The following is a 19,336-nucleotide window of genomic DNA, read 5'->3' on the forward strand; positions in this document are numbered from 1 at the left end:
AGCAGCTCTTCTTATGAAATTTTCACATTATTTCAGCAGGTCAAGGGAGGTGATTGTCCCCCTCTGCTCTGCCCTTGAGAGGCCCCACATGGAGCCCTATGTCCAGGTTTGGGGTCCCCAGCACAAGAAAGATAGATCTGTTAGAGCATTTCCATAAGAAGGCTATAAAGATGATCAGAGGGCTGGAGCACCTCTCCTGTGAAGAAAGGCTGAGAGATCTGGGGATGTTCAGCGTGGAGAAGAGAAGGCGCTGGGGACATCTCCTTGCAGCTTTTCAGTACTTAAAGGGGCCTTATAAAAGGAATGGAGAAGGACTTTTTATTCGGGTAGATAATGACAAGAATATGGGGAATGGTCTTAAACTAAAAGAGGATAGCTTTAGACTAGACATTAGGAGAAAATTCTTCACTGTAACAGTGGCAATGGCACAGGTTGCCCAGAGAAGCTGTGGATGCCCCATCCCTGGAAGTGTTCAAGGTGGATGGGGCCTTGGCCAACCTGATCTGGTGGGAAGTATCCCTGCCTATGGTGGGGGGGTTGGAGTTAGATGATCCTTAAGGTCCCTTCCAACCCAAACAATTCTATGATTCTATGACAAACAGCTATCCCATATATTCTTGCTGTGACTGAGCATTCTTTTATTAGATAAACTTTCCTTTTGTCTAAATTATATTTGAAATTGAATAACTTTATTTGGATAACTATATTTGAAATTGAGATTGGATAACTTTGTTGTTTTCTTTTTTGTTTGTTTTGTTTTGTTTTGTTTTGTTTTTTCTTTGTTTGAACTTCTATATGTAACAAGTCTTGTTCTTCTGAGAGGGAAGGATGGGGCCAGGCAGCTCTCTGGAGGAAGAAGACTGCTCTCTCCGCTGGAAGAAAACAGGTGTTCTTCATGAGAGACAATGGACAGTGCAGAGTAAGGTAAACTAACAGTGAGACTTCTTTGAGGAGCAGACACCAAGCAGCACCAGCAGACGAGGATCAAGGTGCAGTCACACCACTGAGATAAGGAGAGGAGAGTCTCCATGTGGACCAAAAAGGATGACATAGAATCTCTCTCTTTCCAGGAGGACTCTGAGTTACCTGAAAACAAGCCCAAGAGCAAGGGCACATCCTGTAGCAGTGGGAAGATACTGATTTATCAACCCTTCTTTTCTGACATGACTTATTCATTCATTTTGAATTTCTCTATCTTAGAAGTTAACTACTCTGTTTTATAGTCTAGTAAAATCTGACTTGGATTTAAAGCTTTCTTGGTCTTATAGAGAGACTTTGTTCCTTCTATTAACAGAAGGTTGAGGCAGGTCAACCTCGTAACTGGCTAATTTGCATCCCTGTGACAGAAATCATCCTGGATTTTTAAATAATTTAAAAAAGATAGTGGAGAGGTGCAGGCTGGTAGCACTGCTACATTACCAGAGCCACTGAAACTATATTGTGATTAAGTGAGCAGTTCTTTTAGGTAATATTGACCTGTGTTTGATAAGGGCATTTAACAAATCATATGTCCCTGTCTCTGCACACTGCTTCTTCTTTCCAAACATCTGTGATACATTGGCAATGTTGTAATGGTGGGCTTTACAGAATAATGTCAGGTTCTTTGTTTTGCTCATGTATAATATTGATTTTTCCACTCATGTTTATTACTTTCTAATTATTTGTAGTTCCTCACTTCCCCTTCACCTACTTTTAAAGACTTTACGCAGGTCTGGAATTTAAAGGAAGCAACTTTGCAGACAGATTCAAACTTGAAATGCTAGAATTCGATTATTTTCTAGAAGTAATCTAAAACAATCAGATTTTGGATTTATTTTTAGATTGATAAATATTTTCAATGGATAAAAATGCATTTTTGCTCCCCATTTGTTGAGAACTGTGAAGATACGTCAGGGAAGTAGTTAATTTTCCTCCTCTTTTTCTCACAGCTATTTCTTAGTTCACATTTCAACTTCTTTTTACAGCTACATTCTTTAGCAAATCACTACTACTATTTTGTGTTTCTTACAAGTTAAGAAAAAAGTCTTTTGTTTATCTCTTCCTTCCTATGTTTTGTTTACTAGTAATACACCTGGGATGTCTAAGATGCAATAATGATCTAGGTACTGGCTTAATGATGTGCTTTCCATTGGATTTCTTGTTTTTATAGTTGCCGTTATATATATATGCCGTATAGTTGTGGGGGGTTCCACAGTGTATTAGGTTGATCCACCCACAAGTCTTGTTGCTTTTCCTTGATGTCATGGACTAGAACCAACACTGCAATTCTTTTCTGTACTCTGTATTCCCATCTGTATATAAATTCCTCTATTATTTATTGATCCATGAAATACTCACTATGATCAGCTAGTGGTTAAGAGAAATCCTGTTATGTTCCATGTAACTCTCCTGGGTTCTTTGAAATTTCTTACTTATAAAATAAAATTCCTCCAAAAAGCCAAGGTACTTTTTCTGTTTCAGAATTAGGTGCCTGGCTGCTCTGCTTATTGGCAGGGGCAAAAAGTACTGTGGTTATATTTATCATTTAAAACATGGATTATTGGAGCCCTAACATTTCTTTTAATTTTTTCTGATGTTAGGAATTAAGTGTGATGGCTACAAATGTATCTGAAATAGGTAATTTCTGAGATATAGCTGTATCAACATGAAAATTGGTACTAAAGATATTTCCGTAAGAAAAGCCTGCTAAACTGCATGATTGCTGTTTAAAAATTACATCTCTATCTTTAGTTCTGAAATATTGATATTCTGTGTGGAAGACACTTTAAATGATCTCCCTGCCACTTCTACATTTTTAACAAATCAAAACTGATAGAAAAGTAATTCTAGAAATTGATTCTAAAACTAAGAGCAATAACTTTTTATTTCTAATGCATTAAAATAAAGACAATTTATCATGGGGGAAATATGTTATTTTTTATGATGGGATTGTTTAGTGTAGATTTTTTTTATTATTATTATTATTATTGTTTTAAAATTGATTTACTTTTTCAGGTTGTGTCCCAAATGCTTTTAGAATCACTGCAGATGACAGGTGCTTGCACAAAACCAAGCAGAATCTGAATTACTGTGACTTCAGCAAAGAAAACCCAGTGTACAAAAAAAAAAAAAAAAAAAAAAAAAAAAAGAACTCAAGATCAAGATGGAGTAAACATTGCTTGCATCTTGGTAATAGATCCAGGAAGCAATTTGTTAACAGTTTCATCTTCATTTTAATTTGCATTACCAGTAGTCAACAATTGGCCCAATACTATTTCGTCTACATTTAAGCTTCCATAACATTAAATCTTTGTGGTACTTAACCCTGTCCAAATCCTCCAATATCAACATGACTAGTCTTTCACCAGATCTTACATGATACAAGTATCTGTTTTCTCTCTTTCTATAGCTGAACTGTTGTACTGCAAAGCAAATGTATTATTCTCCAGCCCTTACAACCTGGCACTTCAAAAGGTTTATGCCCAACTCCTCAATTAGTAAAAGACAAATGTTATGTCAAGAGTAAATCACACTTTTCCTATGTTCATGGTCAAAACTTTAAAATCATAGAATCATAGAAACATTGTGTTTGGAAGAGACCTTCAAAATCATCTGGTCCAATCACCCTACCACCAATATCACCCACTAAACCATGTCCCTAAGCACCACATCCAATCTTTCCTTAAACACCTCCAGGGACGGTGACTCCACCACTTCCCTGGGTAACCCATTCCAATGCCTGACCACTCTTTCTGAGAAGAAATGTCTCCTAATTTCTAACCTGAACCTCCCCTGAAACAACTTGAGGCCATTCCCTAGTGCTATCACAAGTTATCCATGAGAAGGGGCTGACCCCCAGTTCCAGACTCTTCTTGCTTATGTCTAATTGAAATGATCTATACGAATAGCAAGTAAAGATAAAGAAAATCCAGACAAGCATGAAACAATTACCTGATAAATTATAATACTGTTTTTAGGTTACAATCATTTCAAATCACATTATTAGTCTACATGTGAAATTTCATGGGTAAGATGTTTTAGCATGGTCAGTACACAACTTAATGTGAACCTGGAAAGTCTTTCCAGCACCTTGGCAAAAATCCAAATCTTCTTCACAATTTTGCTGCTATTGCCTTGACATCTTTGTTGCACCCCAGGAAATGCATAGAATCACTAAAAATTCCAAGAGCAGCTGTTAATAATCATATTTTCTCAATGGAAACACAGGTGTGGTTTGTTTTGTTTTGTTTTTGCAATGTTTGCTAGAAACACATTACTAAGTCAAGGCTATCTTGTTTTATTTTATATACATTACTGAGTTAAGAATAATACTAGTTTTTTGAAACTGGTATTTCTTTTCTGCATTCTGTGGGCAGGGAGTTTCTCCAGGGGACTTACCTAGGGGCCTTGTAGCTTTAGCACTGATTTGGCAGCTCAGGATCCTGTTCTCCACGTGTGTCACTGCTGAACGATTGGATATATGACTTTCACCAAGGCTCCATTCAAGCGTGATAATATTTCTGTTTCTTTGTCACTTTTGGATCTCAACTAAAAGACTATTGCATTAATAAGAGAAATGGAAAAATGAAATCAATCATGAAATGACTCAGATTACTTTTGCCAAACAATAAAAAGAAGCAACCTCTCTACAAAGTGAAAAATCAGTTCACTTTAGAAATTAGTTCTGTTTTTGATAAAACCCGCAGCTAACAAACTTGCAACACATACTTTTTCTGGATTTTACCTCAATCTTCAAAATAGATGTGAATTCTTATAATATCTTTGAACATATTTGAATGTGTTAAACAAACAAAGCAATTAGTTTCCTAGGAGAATATTTACATGTGATTGGTCTTTGAAAAATTAGTTTTGCTTCCTGTATTTAAACATATGAAATCACATGACAATGTCTCTTCTACCTCTATGGGAATTATGTGAAATTTCTACTGAGAATATCTAAAACTCTAGATTCATCTAAGATATGTAAAAAAAAAAAAAAAAAAAAAAAAAAATACATCACTGTGATATTGGCAGCGATTTCACAAGGTTGACCTCAAGGGCTCTGATATGTTTTGCACAGTATCATTAGAAACTGTGTGTGAAAGGCAGTATATAAACATAGCTAAAGTTAATATATTCAGAAATTCAGACTAATATGACTGGCAAATTCTGTAGTGCTCACCAACTTCAGTTACTAATGTCTGATGCTGTTAAAAAAAAGTAAAATGTCTCCACTCAGTATAGAAGAATAGTGAAGAAAAGTGGTATTTAGACAGTCTGTGATATCCTTTGACAAGACTAAGATCTTAATTAGGTTTCCAAACTTCATATATAGCTTTACTCTTAGTAGTACCTGCAGAGAATATGAAGAAAGAAACTTTTTTATTTCTTTGTTTTACTAGAAGGTAAATGTGTTTTTACTGCAACTTTAAGTTTGCACCATTGTAACAGCACAGTTATTATGTAAGGGAGATGTAATGCATTTTTAACAGCATTTTACAGCCACCATAGCCCTGTGATATGAATAAACTTGGCTATTATCAGCAATGGATTTAATTTTATGAGAATAAGTATAATTATGGGCAAATAAATACAAAATTGAGACAAGAATACTCTATATCAGTTATTGCATAATTTAAATTGGAAGAAGCCTCTGGAGTCACCTGGTCCAACTCCTGGCTCACACTTATTTGTACTGTAATTGCGGATTGGGGCTCAGCTAACTGTATACAGAATGATAATGTTCATCCCAAATGACATGTAACCTAAGTCAGCACAAGAAACTGAATAAAAGAGGAAGGCCAATTCAAGAAGGCAACTCAAACACTGCTAAGACCATCAGCAACAACGAATACATAATTGTTGTGTTGTCTTTTTAATTTTCATACATAGCACCAAGAAGTTTATTATCATCAGTTTTCAGTCTTGGCCAGAGCCAGATCGATAGACGACTCCTCCATGAAAGCCAGTACAATAAATCAAGATTTGCCAGTTACAGTCTAAAAAGTGAAATGTTGAGCAGTGACGGGAGAAAAGAAAGCAAACCCAGGATATACCTGTGATGCAACTGAAAGCTCTGGGGCAATTTGAGATAGCATTGGTTTAGCTACATCAGCTTCTAACTGCAGTGGAACTGCAGACTTAGCAGTGCAGGATGAAAGCTATTCATTTAAAGCTCTCTAGTAATACCTTTTAAAACACAAAGCAAATGCTTCTCTTTTCAGACAGCTGGGGCTGTATATGTCTTGATCTGGTAAGACTGACAACAAACACAAATGTTGTTGACTGCTGTATAATTAATACTTTCATAGGTAATAAATGGTGATTTATTTTAGCTGGACAATTAATGGGCTGAACTCAAGAGGTTCAATGCAATTTAGTATTGATTGTTTTTTATATATAATTAAATTTGCTCACAGATCTAATAGTATAGTTCCATAATTATTTGCTGACCCTATTTTAAAACTCTAAGACTACAATGCAGTCTACTTTCTAGGAAAGCTCTGGGGAAATAAAAAGAAGACTCACTATTTACTTTTCCTAAAATACATGACATACACTAAAATTTAAATTCATTTTAAAGTCAAATTATCCAAATTATCCTCTGTTGGATTGCTGCATGTATTACATATTTGATTCCTGTATTCCACAGAAAATTTACTTCTAAGTTTACATCAAAGTTTGGCTAAAAAGTGTTTTTTGTTGTTGTTATTGTTGTTGTTGTTGTTGTTGTGTTTTTCTTGTTTGTTGTTGCTGTTTGGTGGGGTTTTTTTGTGCATATTTTTTTGTTTATTTGGTGCAGTGTTTTTTTTTTGCAAACTAAATTTAAGGTAATCAGTGCTGGATTTGAAGATCATCTTAAGGAATTTACTAGGAACACTCAGGAAATTTGTGAATTTGCAATACTATGGTATACTCCACACATCTTGATAAACAATTCCATCTCACCATAGAAGTAGCACAATGAGTTTCAAGAGTAATGCTACTAATAAATGAAGAAGATATTCATGTTGAGTGTAGGCTTTGGAAGTGGGGTGCCATTAGTCTTACTTAGGATTTGTAAGCAGCAGAGTAATGTTAAACACATGCTTCATTTTCCTTTATGCTGGACCACCACTACAGTTCTGTCTGTACGGGGTATTAGCAATAGGTACGTCTTGCACCAGTAGTAGTACTGTGAGGAATGTTTTAACAATTCGTGTCCGTAAAGAACAATTCTGTTTGAATCCTGTCTGCCTCTGGGCCCTGCACTGGCAATTTAATTCTTGAACCATAGATGCAGTGTGTCCCAGTCTCCCCCTCATTCTAGTCAATTTATCACTTCTTAAATTTATGAACCTGTTTGCTTTTGTTATTCCGGACTTCTATTTCTAACATTGCTATAGATGTGTCTGTGAATGGCTGGGAAGAATGTTTTAATTACTCGTGTGTCTGGGAGTTTCAGAACAACTGATAACAACTAGTGACTGTTATGGGATACTATGTGGATCTTTGGTATCTGGTTAGGGGGGGCCGAGAGATAAAGAGGAAGGAGAAAGAAGCTGAAGGACGGCTGGGAGACAAGACTTGAAGAGGATGTTCTATAAACTTGGCATGGTGCCCAGTAAGTACAAAGGGGGAGAGGAAGACTACGAGCCTTCAGCATGAAAGACCCCTAGAGACCCCCAGAAGAGACCCCAGAGGAGACTGCGCATGCTCCAGTAGGAGGGACTGCACCCCGGAAGCTAATTTTAATAATCTATTTTTTTTAGAAGTAGTAATGAATATGTATTAGTCTAGGAGCATAAAAATCAGCTGCTTGATGTAACTGGTGTGCGTCCTGGTGGAGCGGAGACTCCCGGTGCACCCAGCGCTGTTTGCTTACCTCTATTCCTTTATATTCTTTCAATAAATCCTATTTTTTTATTTAATCCTAATTTGAATCCTGAGCCATTTATAACAGTACATATAAGAGAAACATACCTATTGATTTTAAAGGAAGCTAAACTGTCCTCTTTAGGCACCTGTCAAGATCTTTTATTTTCGGTTTTCACATGAAAGAGCAAATTAATTCAATTAGTTGAAACAGGCCACGCGTATTTAATGTGACAACTTGAAACTGAAGTACCACCTTTTAGCCCTGAGAATTCTTACATCTTTAAGGTTGTTTACAGAAATCTACAAAAGTAAATGATTGCTATTGAACCTCATCATCTCTGAGTTGGAGGCTGAGTGATTCCTGGGTCTGATAAGAAGAAACAGTCTTTCATTTCTAGATCAACGCTTTGAACTCAAACCAGAACCACAACAATGAAAAGTCGTTATCAACAACAGACAGACAAGCATGAGCTTTGAAAGTTTATGGTGTCAGATTGTTTCTTAGGGTGCTGGTACCTGACTCAGAAGTATGTTTTGCAATCAGTACTGTTCTACAAGAACATTATCAAGCTACTATCTAGCCGACAGAGAAGTCTACCCTCTGCAGAAAGCACCTTAGTTCCAACTACCATCAAACATCCATCTTCTACCAAAATCAAAGTAATTTTGTAAAACAGAAGTGGCATCTATAATACAAATTGTTTATTCTTCTGAAGATGACTATTCTAAAACTATAGATAAAACAATATGTGATGGGGCAAATCCTGAAGAACTTTTTCTGTTTTCCAAATATTAGAGGAATCTTTGCAAGTCTGGCTATGCATAGCCTGTGAGGAATCTTTCTTTTCTTGATATACTTTAGTTTCTCTGTATTCAGGGTCAATGCTTTTACATTGTGCCCTAGAAAATATTTCTGAAGATAGCAGCGATACACTAGTGTTAGTTTACAGAATTTGTATACAATAAATATGTGTGAATCATAAGATTTAAAAGGGGTTATAGTTATACAGTCACTTGAGGCATTACCATAAGCCATCTTTTACATATATAAAGATCAAACCTGTAAGCATCATCTGTGGTACCGTCAGAGACCAACGACTTAAGCAGCCATGTTTTAGTACCTCCTTTAGCCTAATAATCCATTTATATACTATCCAGCAGAGCCCTGATTACATCCTTCTTCTCCTGAGGTTTTTGCTGCCTGAGCTCAGAGACGAATTAGAGAGGGTACAGTTGGTGACTCTGAAGGAAATAGCTGGAAGAAGTCTCACTGAGGTCCTACCTCTTCTGCAGTTGGAAACTGCTTACCTCAATATATCGCAGACACATGTTACAGTCTGGGTCCTGTCCTGAGTGTTACTGGCTATGTACTGTCTTGATCTGCTCCCTAATGCTGACTTGACTTTCTAGTTTGACTTTGGTCCCGTCTCATCACTTTCCTGGAGCAGACTCAGCTGTGGCTGACCCTAGATACTTTCTCTAGGCCTGACCCTGACCATTGCTTTAGCATGCTAACTTGACTTCCCTGTTTGACCTCGGACCTACCCCATCATTGCAGACTTGTCAGGTGATCTTGACTCATGGAAGAATCTGGTGTCACCAGACCTGCTCTGCTCACCTTTCTCAGTTACATGGTATTATTACCATTTATATATATATATATATATATATATAACATACTCAGTTACAACCCCACAATGTTGTTATTAAATAACAGATCTCTTCACACAGTTTGGTACTTTTGAGATTCTATTTCTAAAAATACCTTATTTTTATTCAAGAAACTATATAATTTGGCTTGGAATTTTGGCACAAGCATTATGAAATTATTGTTTATATGAAGGGTTCTGTATTTATGATTCCAAAATTAGTTGAACAAATGGCACTGAGATAGTTTAAACTGTTATATTTTGTGCTATCTGTTCCCAAGGAGTCTTTTGAAGTGCATAGTATGTCCTTGCTTATGTATTTAACAGTTTCCCTGAGTTATAGCATGCTAATGCAGACCCCATGAAAAGATTGTCCGTACATTGCCACAGTCTCTGAAAAGACAGAAAGGGTTAATGATTTTATTTCTCTTTACAGAATACTTCCATTAGGTTGTTATTTAAGGTATTATTTTTCTTTTCTCCTTCCAGAGCAGCGTTACAAAATTACAGTGGTTATAAATCCTTCATTATGGCTTTTCAAGCTAGAAATGCCAAGGTGCATTCACCATTTACTTCAACAGGCCTGTTCATGGCAGCTATTATAAATGAGGTGATATATATGTCAATGTCATGCAACATTATTCTGGTTTATCAGTACAGCTATCTTTGTAAATAACTTTTTACATTATCAGAAATATGTTTACTGCATCTAGTCTTTAAAAACTTATTTTACTCTCAAACTTCCCTGTCCAAAGAAAAATTTTAAATGGCATTTCAAGAAATTACTGATAACTTTCAATTGCAAACAAAAGCTATGTACACATTACTGGCTAAACAAGTGCCTGTGAGCAAATGCAAGTACATAAATCCTAGTTATTCACACTGTTGGATTGCTCCTGAGTCCTGCTCTGGAGTGCTCTAACCTGCTTCCTGTGGGAACAAACAGTCCTTTAAAACAATGAATTTCAACAGGCCTTTCATGAGCATTTGTTTTCACACCATGGTTCAGGGACTGCTGTACTTCTTCAGCATCTCATCATAAAAAAACATTGAGATGTTAGACAACATCCAGCCATCCATGAATGGATGAATGCAAGTGGCCTGGGAAGCTAAGAAGACTAGCACAAAGGTTTCTATCCAAAGACAAGTTGCCTCAGGTCTCTATTGGTTTCCTGACAGACAGGTTTGACACCTCAGTATATACCACCCTCACAGCTCTAAGCTCCTGCTGTTTAAAAGATGAAGGCAGAATTCCAGCATGAAAAGGTGCCCTGACATAACACTGGAAAGATGTCTTAAGCCATATCAGAGCTTTTGAAAAGCTACACATTCAAACACTGAACAATACCAAAATAGCAGCACTCCAGTTTCATAAAAATCAGTGGTACCACTTCTGGTACCAGAATTGCTTCATTTCCAACTTAAAGCTGTTCAGCTTCCCACTTGTTTGTGACCCTCCTGGAACTCCTGCAGAAGCATCACAATCTTCCCTAGGAACTGCTCCTCTGTGGCAAACTCAGCCTGCCCCAGCTGGCCCAGCTTTGAGCAGGTGGCTTAACCTGAATGATCTCCAGGAATCCTTTCCAACCTCAATGGTGCTGTGATTCCAAGATTGGTCCTGGATCTGCAGATCAGCACACAGACACTGTGGTGGTTGTTAAAGAATGTTGGGTGGATGCCAGGACCTAGGAATTGCTGCTTCCCAGACACCCAAATGCAGCAGGTGCGTGTGGAAGCTACAGTTCCTGCTTGTAGGTCAAACCAGAAGTGAGTCTGACCACGTATCCCACATGCACACAGAAATATACAGAGGACACTGCTGAAATCTGTCTGACTCAGTGTTCGTATACCACCACCAGAACCAAAGGACAGAAGTACAGATAGCCCAGTCCTGTTCTCTCTCTGGATGATCAGGATTAGAGTTCACTAGGGGAATCACACGCACCCCTACTCTTTAGACTTAAAAGCATGTTCATGTTCATTGATTCCTTGGGTATCAGTCTGTCTAATATCTATGCTCAGACCCTGTGTCCCCTTATAGGTCTCCCTCTCTATATATATAGGTCTTCTGCATACTGCCTAGTCCAGCTTGATATTCACCAGCAAAAGAGAGGCATGCATGCACACATTTGTCTCTCATATACCTCTGAAATAAAGGACACTTTTGATACTGCCACAGGCTTTCTCAGCCTGCCTAATATCTATGCTTGGACCCTGGGCTCCCTTACACCGTACCGACTCTGACCTTGAGACACACACATGCACACAGGATTAAGTTCACAGGGGAAAAATAACTACATTCTGTGTTTTCCAGTTCTGGCATTTAGACTTTTCACAGTTACCTGTATACCCTTTTCCTTCCACTTGCTCATACAAAGAGCTACAGGCCCTGTGACTTTTCTTCAGTTGCAGGTACTGGTACTCAGAACTCTTGCACACTAGTCTTTCCAAATGCTATAGACCATAGACCATAGACCATCCTATAGACCATAGGATAAGAAGTGGGTTTCCAAAAGACAAATAATTGAGAAAAATGGCACAATATTAAAATAACATAGATAGAGGTGATCAGGTGCAAGGCTCAGTCAGGCAAGCTTACAGACTGGCAGATCGCTTACATGTGACTGGCCCCTTTTATTGCCTTTTCACATATTTTCACAGTTCTTCCTCCCCCGTCCACCCCGTCTCTACTTTCTCTGCCTTTGGCCCTTCCCTGAGCATTCCATAGCAAATTTTGCACAGTCTACAAGGCCCTTCACATGTCCCATAATAATCAGGTTAGTGTTCTTTCCACCTTCTTATCAGTTATAAGGTTTAGGTTGACCCTCTTCAAGAATGTGCATGAGCAGATTCTTAATGGCCTGTCATCCAGTGGTTGAGCATGTTTGTATATCCATGTGTTTAATTTATCACCCTCCCTGTTATTTGTTATTTAATTTATGATGAATAGCTCTTAACCAGATAACTTAATGAAGCAGACGTTTTCACGTTACACATACCCCTACAATGGGCAATCAACCCAAATGGTCTGCAGATAAAGTCCAGGATTCACCATGTGAGATATCATGCATCATGATGTCCTTTGACTTCTGTAGTGTGAATGGTACATTTTTCCCTACATTAGAGTGTTGTATTCTGGGCTTTCTGGGGACCTAATTTACCCACTGTATGGGCTTCTCTTTCAGCTATGACACTAAGTGAACAGTCTCCTACAGCTGTACTTCCACACATGGAGCACCTTTTGTGTTTGTCTGTCTTCTCTACTCCATATCCAACTGCAGCATCAATTTCAGGCTGTACATACAAGTGCTGGAAGGCCCTATCCTGCAGCAACTGGTCCATATAGAAAGGCAATAGCATTCACATATAGCTTCTATCAAATCCAGACAGCACTTTTCACAGTTCTGGAGACAGTGGTGTCCAACCTTCTCTCAGCATTTGCCACCTCACAGGCAGCCAGCCATATTTCAGAGCCCAAGTTTTATTCCATGTCTGTGTAGAAATTTCAAGTAATGATGTGCACAAAGTCTCCTCAGCAGTCTAACAGGGATGATCATTCAGTGCCATTGTTAATGTTTTCATAGGACTCCTTTGGGCAACGTGACTGGTTAAAGTGGGCAAAGGCTCTTATCACCTCAGGAAGGCAAGCAATGCAGATGGCTTGCGAAAAGGTGAGCTTGACAATGGCTTTACAGTTTTCTGTCCATCTTTGGACTGACTGGCAGGAGAGATGGCCACATAGACCCTTATGTTGTGCACAGCTTCTCTCTTCTTTAGGTATGAACCACAAATCTTTCAAGGATAGTTGCCAGGTGCTTGAGCTGACAAGCCCTCACAAGGAGCTCAGGGGGATCCTCGGAGCACTTTTAGTCTACCCCACGTGCAGAACAGTGGAAACTGGTTTTCTAGTTCCTGAATCTCTGCCCACTGTAGGAAGACTGTTGGATACAGAAACTCAGGCAGCCCACAAGACTGATTCCACTGACCAGGAGTGGCACACAACGTTTCTAGTGGTCATTCTGGTGGCTAACCTGCAGCTCCAGGATGTCTTGTTTGCATGGCGTGTTAGTGAGTAACAAGCAACTTGCCAGGTGCCCTTACAGACAGTGCAAGACCTGCCAATGGCCTGCAAAATTTGTCTAGCAAAACACAGCAGTGGCCAAAGTATCAAAGTACTAGCAACCTGCAGAACTACAGAAGAGGCAATGGGCAGCCTGTTTTTACTGTAGGCAGCAGATACATCCTGTCTGCCTGCTCACCTTAATGGACATTACTGAGGTAGTAATGTGTCACCCAGGGAGCTAAAAAGCAGTGAGCATGTTGTGAGTTCTGCTACAGAGGCATCTGTATGGGCTGGCACTAAGCTCTTTGGCGTACTGTGAGAAAGGTAGCCCTTCAAGTGCAATGCAATATGGACACAGCACTTCTCTCTAGAGTGCACTGAGCAATACAGACATGACCAAAACCACACATCCACACTTGAGAGGCAGTGAAAAATCTCAGAGATAAATATTGTCAGCAGCACAGACATAGAAATGTTTTATTTAAGCTGGTAAGGGACAGGAAAATATACTTTTTTTTTTTTTTTTTTTTTTTTTTTTTTGCGGGGAGGGGAAGAATCAAACAGATTATATCATTTTTTTCTTGATCATATTGAGACATGGTACAGAAATAAAAATGCCCAATGTAGGTGAAAGATAAACTATATGAAATAATTCTCTCATTATTTCTGGTGTTGAACTGCAATACCACAGTACTGTTAATAATATTCCCTGTTGTTTTATTTTCCTGTTAGCAATGTTTCTTCCCATAGCTGAAGTAAACCTTCAAGGTTCTACAAGAGTGAAGTATGGAAACCTCTACTAGTCAGCAGTGACTGCTAGTGGGAAAAATTCTAAGGAATTATTATTCTTCCATACTTAAGTATTTAGGATATAGGGCAATATTTCCTAGTGTAAGGAAGCAGACCAACAACATAAGAGAAAGGGAGAGACTAAAAATGACTGAGAAGGTTGTTCACATTCTCTGAAATTTCTTTCATTCTTAAAGCATGAATATGAAAAAGTTACATCCATGTCTGCAATTAGGCAAATCAACTTTCACACACTTGCTGAAGTATAAAGGGTTGAAGTGCTTGCAATTCCATTACATCAGCACTTGAGCTGTTCTGCAGTGTGGCTATGATCTGAAAATTAATATGTAGAACAAATGCATGTGGTTAATACTCCTGTGGGGTTTGTTGTTGTTTTTTCATTGTTGTCCTTTTCTTTATTTTGAATTAAAACAGAAGGCTTCTACTGCAATAACTTGTGCCATGACAGCTGGCCTGAATTTACTAGAAGCTGTAGCAGGAGGAATGTGGGTGGCTCTAGATCCCTCCAGCTACTGAGGAGCACATTCCTGTGTCCTTTTCTCCTTTCTCTCTTCCCTTTCCTCTACCATTTTTGAACTGGATATGCCTGCCCTTAATTTGTAAAATCTATCTCTTTGGAAATCAGTGTTTTTGCCATTGATTTCAATCTTTCTCACAAGCATATTCTTATGCTTCTGTGACACAAAAATTTCAGGATCATATTTCTGAGACACAAAAGGATGTATTCTGTGTGATCTTTGAAGAAATAAGAAACACAAAAACATTTGTTAAGGCACATGGGAGCATGTTTGTGAACAAAGAGAGATTTTTACCTGTGATTTTTAAAAGAAGTTGGTTTGAGGCAGAAACTTCTCCAAATATTTCTAAATTTTAGAATGTTTAAAATCTAGGTATGACTTTTTAGTTCAAAAATAAATTTAATAGATTGAACATCTCCCTCTTTTGCATAAGTGTTTCAGCTAAACCTAAAAACAAAATACCATTTTTCAGACTATGATGATAAACCTGGCTCTCCCTTACCTTCATACCTTTGCTTCTCAGTAATAGTGTCAAAAAAAAAAAAAAAAAGGAAGAAAACAAAGAAAACATGAGACTAACTTAGTTATTTTAAATACCACATCTGGAGAGCACTGCTTAAAATATAACATTTGGAGAGACCATTTTGATTTGTGGCACTGTTTCAGATTTTATACTCATAAATTGAATGAAAAATTATGTTTTTCCTTTTGTGGGGAGGTCTTTGTCACCTCCGACCCACCATATGAATAACATCAATTCATCAAATAATCCAAATATAATTCAACTTTAGCCACTTAAAATATAATAGATTTTCTGTAGCTTTCAGAATGTCATTCACAGATCTGTGCTAGTTAGCAAGCAGCTAAAACAAATTCAAAGATGAGGTAATTAGAATGGCACAGCCCTTCTACATAAATCCATTTCAGAACATTTCTGCACCTTACTGGATAAAAGGCAAATGTGCTTTGCAATGCACATTCTGAGATTAGATATGGCATTCATTCCCAAATTTGCTTATCCTAACTTGATGGATGTATGCTCAAGCCCATGTTCAGTAAAGGTTTTTAGCAGATACTTCATGTTTGCAAGTTGTCCACTTGTCTTCATCACTCACCATCTGTAAAAATGAGAAACAGCTCTGCTGTTCCCTGTGACAGTACAAAGATGTCATTTAAAGCTTAAAAAGATAAATTCATTAAGCATTTGAATATCATAGTGGTAAGTGCTCAAAAAAAAAAAAAAAAAAAAAAAAAAAAACCACAGACATTGGTATTACTGTCAGAGAGGTGTTTGGATACGATTCTGTAAACAAAACATGCAGCTACATGCTGAATTAGTTTTAAAAAGACATATAGGACAGCTGGTTCCTCCCCTGAGCATCTATTTTGTGTTGCAAGGCCCTAATCCAAAGTCAGTGATTGCAACAAAAAGGCCCCAGCTAACAGCAGTCAGCTGTGGACTAAGCTCTTGGCAAAGAAATCTGCTGTAAAATTAGCAGAGAATCATGTTTCACGTCTTCCAGCATATACTCACAGAGGTAGAAAGAGTCCTGGAATCACAGAATAATTTGGGTTGGAAGGGACCTCTTGAGGTCTCTAGTTCAACCTCCTACTCAAAGCATAGCCAGTTTCAACACTAGAAGAGGTTTCTCAGGACATTAATGACTCCGGTTTTCCACCGGAGTCATTAAAATCACCACCATCTATAAAACCCACAGGGTTTATAGCACTGTTCCAGTGCTATATAAGCACTTTATATAAGCACTGTTCCAGTGCTTAACCACTGTGGCTGTGAAATGTACATAGGGTAGCATTCCTTTGACACTTTCTGGCTTTTTGGTGATTTATTTTTTCAGCATAGCCACTTTTACAGGTTAATATCTGTCCTGATTTTGGCTAGGATAGAACTAATTTTCCTCCTAATAGCTGGTATGGTGCTGTGTTTTGGATTTAGGATGAAAATAATGTTGACAAAATGCTGATGTTTTAATTGTTCCAGAGCAGTGTTTGCACTAAGTCAAGGACTTTTCAGCTTCTCGTGCTGCCCTGCCAACCAGGATAGCTTACTCAAAATGACATGGTACCTCAGGCCATCAAGGAAGAGATGCAAAATTTAGATGGACTTGTCATCAAGGGGTGTATGGACACTATAGCACAGGTTATTCATGGTTGCAAGATATGTGCTGCAATCAAGCACATATTGAAATATATGTGCTTGAATATAAATATAAATATGGGGTACCACTGCTTACGGATGGGATGGGCATTGGTCAGCAGGTGATGAGAAATAGTACTGTGTATCACTTAATTTCTACTATTATTATTATTATCATCATTACTATTAATTCTCTTTCTCTTCAGTCCTATTAAACTGTTTTTACCTCAGCCTAAACTTTTTGAGACGGAGTTACATTTTTCACGAAGTTTTTATAATGTCCATTCCTGACTGGTGAGTTTGGTAGTGAGTGTAACATCAGCCATAAAATTAGGATATAATGTAAATGAGATGCAATCATGTTGTATAGTCAGCAGTCCTTTTGGTGTTTCAAGTTTCTTCCCTTGCTGTGGTAAATATTTCTTGCCCCAGAGATAGGAGTGGTATGTGTCCTCCAATAAATCAATGACATGATGGAGAAACAACACATGAAGGCCCTTTATTCTCTAATACAAACATCAAGGTTTTCTTATTCTAGGACACTTAGCTGAGACTTCATACTTCTTGATTTTAATAACACATAATGATAAATATATTGTGGGGAAAAAAGGCATTTCTGGGATTTAGTTCTTTTGCCACTTCGCTATCCCTTATATCACTGGTGGTGCAGTACCTGTAGTGAAAGAGTTCTGCCTGTTCAGAAGACAACTGTAGTCTGCCTTCAAAGTACATGCAAAATGTCAGTGAATTTTTTCTCCCTATAGAATCTGTTTTACAGATTTGACATTACTGATATCATTAAAAAAAAAAAGTGTTGCCAGTTCAATTTATAATTTTTATTTCATATTCATTTTTTCCATTGCAATAATTATCTGTGATTCTTGACTTGGTAAATGTTGTTAGCCACATTAAAAAAAAAAAAAAAAAGACTTGATCTAACCAGCACACAGTATCACACCATTTGCATAAAGTTTCATTTTCTGAGGTGTTTGCTTTTTGTCGACCATTTCATTATCATGCAAATGGTGCTGGGCAATTTCTGCAGACAATCTAATTGTTAGAGTAATATGTTCTCATTATTTGTATAGTGCTGTAGTTTGCATTAGGATATTATCAAGTGTAACAGAAACCCATATAACAGCATGAGTTTTGAGAAATGAAGGCTATTTTTTATCAAAGGCTGTACTGGATACCAAACCCAGTCACAGACAAATCAGCTGCTCTAAACTGCACAGCTCTTCTGGAGTCTGAACATGCACTGTTTGAGTCAATAGGAGCAATGCTAGTTTCATAGCCCATTCATTTGAAGTCTTCCTCCCCCAGTGTTTGCTGCTTTGAACAAGCTCTAGCTCTTAGACCTTGAAGAAAATACTATATTAAGCAAAGGAATTAAGATAAATAAAGCATTACTAAAATAGAAAATGGAAACAAAACTGATTTGCTTTTAGCTAGTAATTGGAATGCAAACACTTAAACTTTCATCCTGTTTCCAAACAGTAAATCTTATCTTTCCAGAAAGTGCTGCCAATTGAGCACTATTGAACTTTGGCATACAGCCATCCACACATAAACACATTTGCGCATTATTTTGGTTGGCTCTTGCTAAAACCATATGTTGAGGGGGTTTTTAATTAAAAAGGCACCTAAGAAACACTGGGTAAAACATCTTTCAAGGTTTTAAAATGTCAACAAAATATTACAGTAAATAGAATAGTCATTTCCCCCACCCACTGGATGCCGTAAGGACGTAACACTTACAGAGAGGATTTTAACAGCCATTTTTACCTGTTTACAAGGAGAATTTTCAGTGTTAGTCAGTAGTTTGAAGTGGAAGAGAAGACATGGGAGAGAGATCACTGTTTTGATGCAGTAAGGATCAATGACTTCTGAACCATGTTGACTGGAAATAAGAAGTCCATACTCCTTTGCTGGTTACTAGGGTTGTAGTACTCATCTAGATCACTCTGAGAAAGCAGCTGAAGGTGAAGGGTTACTTTTCAGTCACTTTTCAAAATAAAATAAAATAAAATCTACTTCTTCAGTCGTTCAAGAGTTTTCAGTTTGCAAGGCTCTTAAGTTTTCTGGAAAAGTCTCCAAAACCTTTCCTGGAACCTTCTTTTGATGCAGTAACTAAGCAGTTTAAGTATTTATACATCAGACAGGATAGAGAAAATGAAAAGACAAATGAGCAAGCCTTGTTGTGAGGCTCTGTGCTGAGTCCTTGCTTTCAGGAGTGCTTCCACTGCTTTCACTTCTGGAGGAGTGTCGTGGTTTAACCCTGCTGGCAGCTAAACACCACACAGCC

The sequence above is a fragment of the Netta rufina genome (genome assembly GCF_964035555.1).
Source record: "Netta rufina genome assembly, chromosome: 2".
NCBI classification, from domain to species: Eukaryota; Metazoa; Chordata; class Aves; order Anseriformes; family Anatidae; genus Netta; species Netta rufina.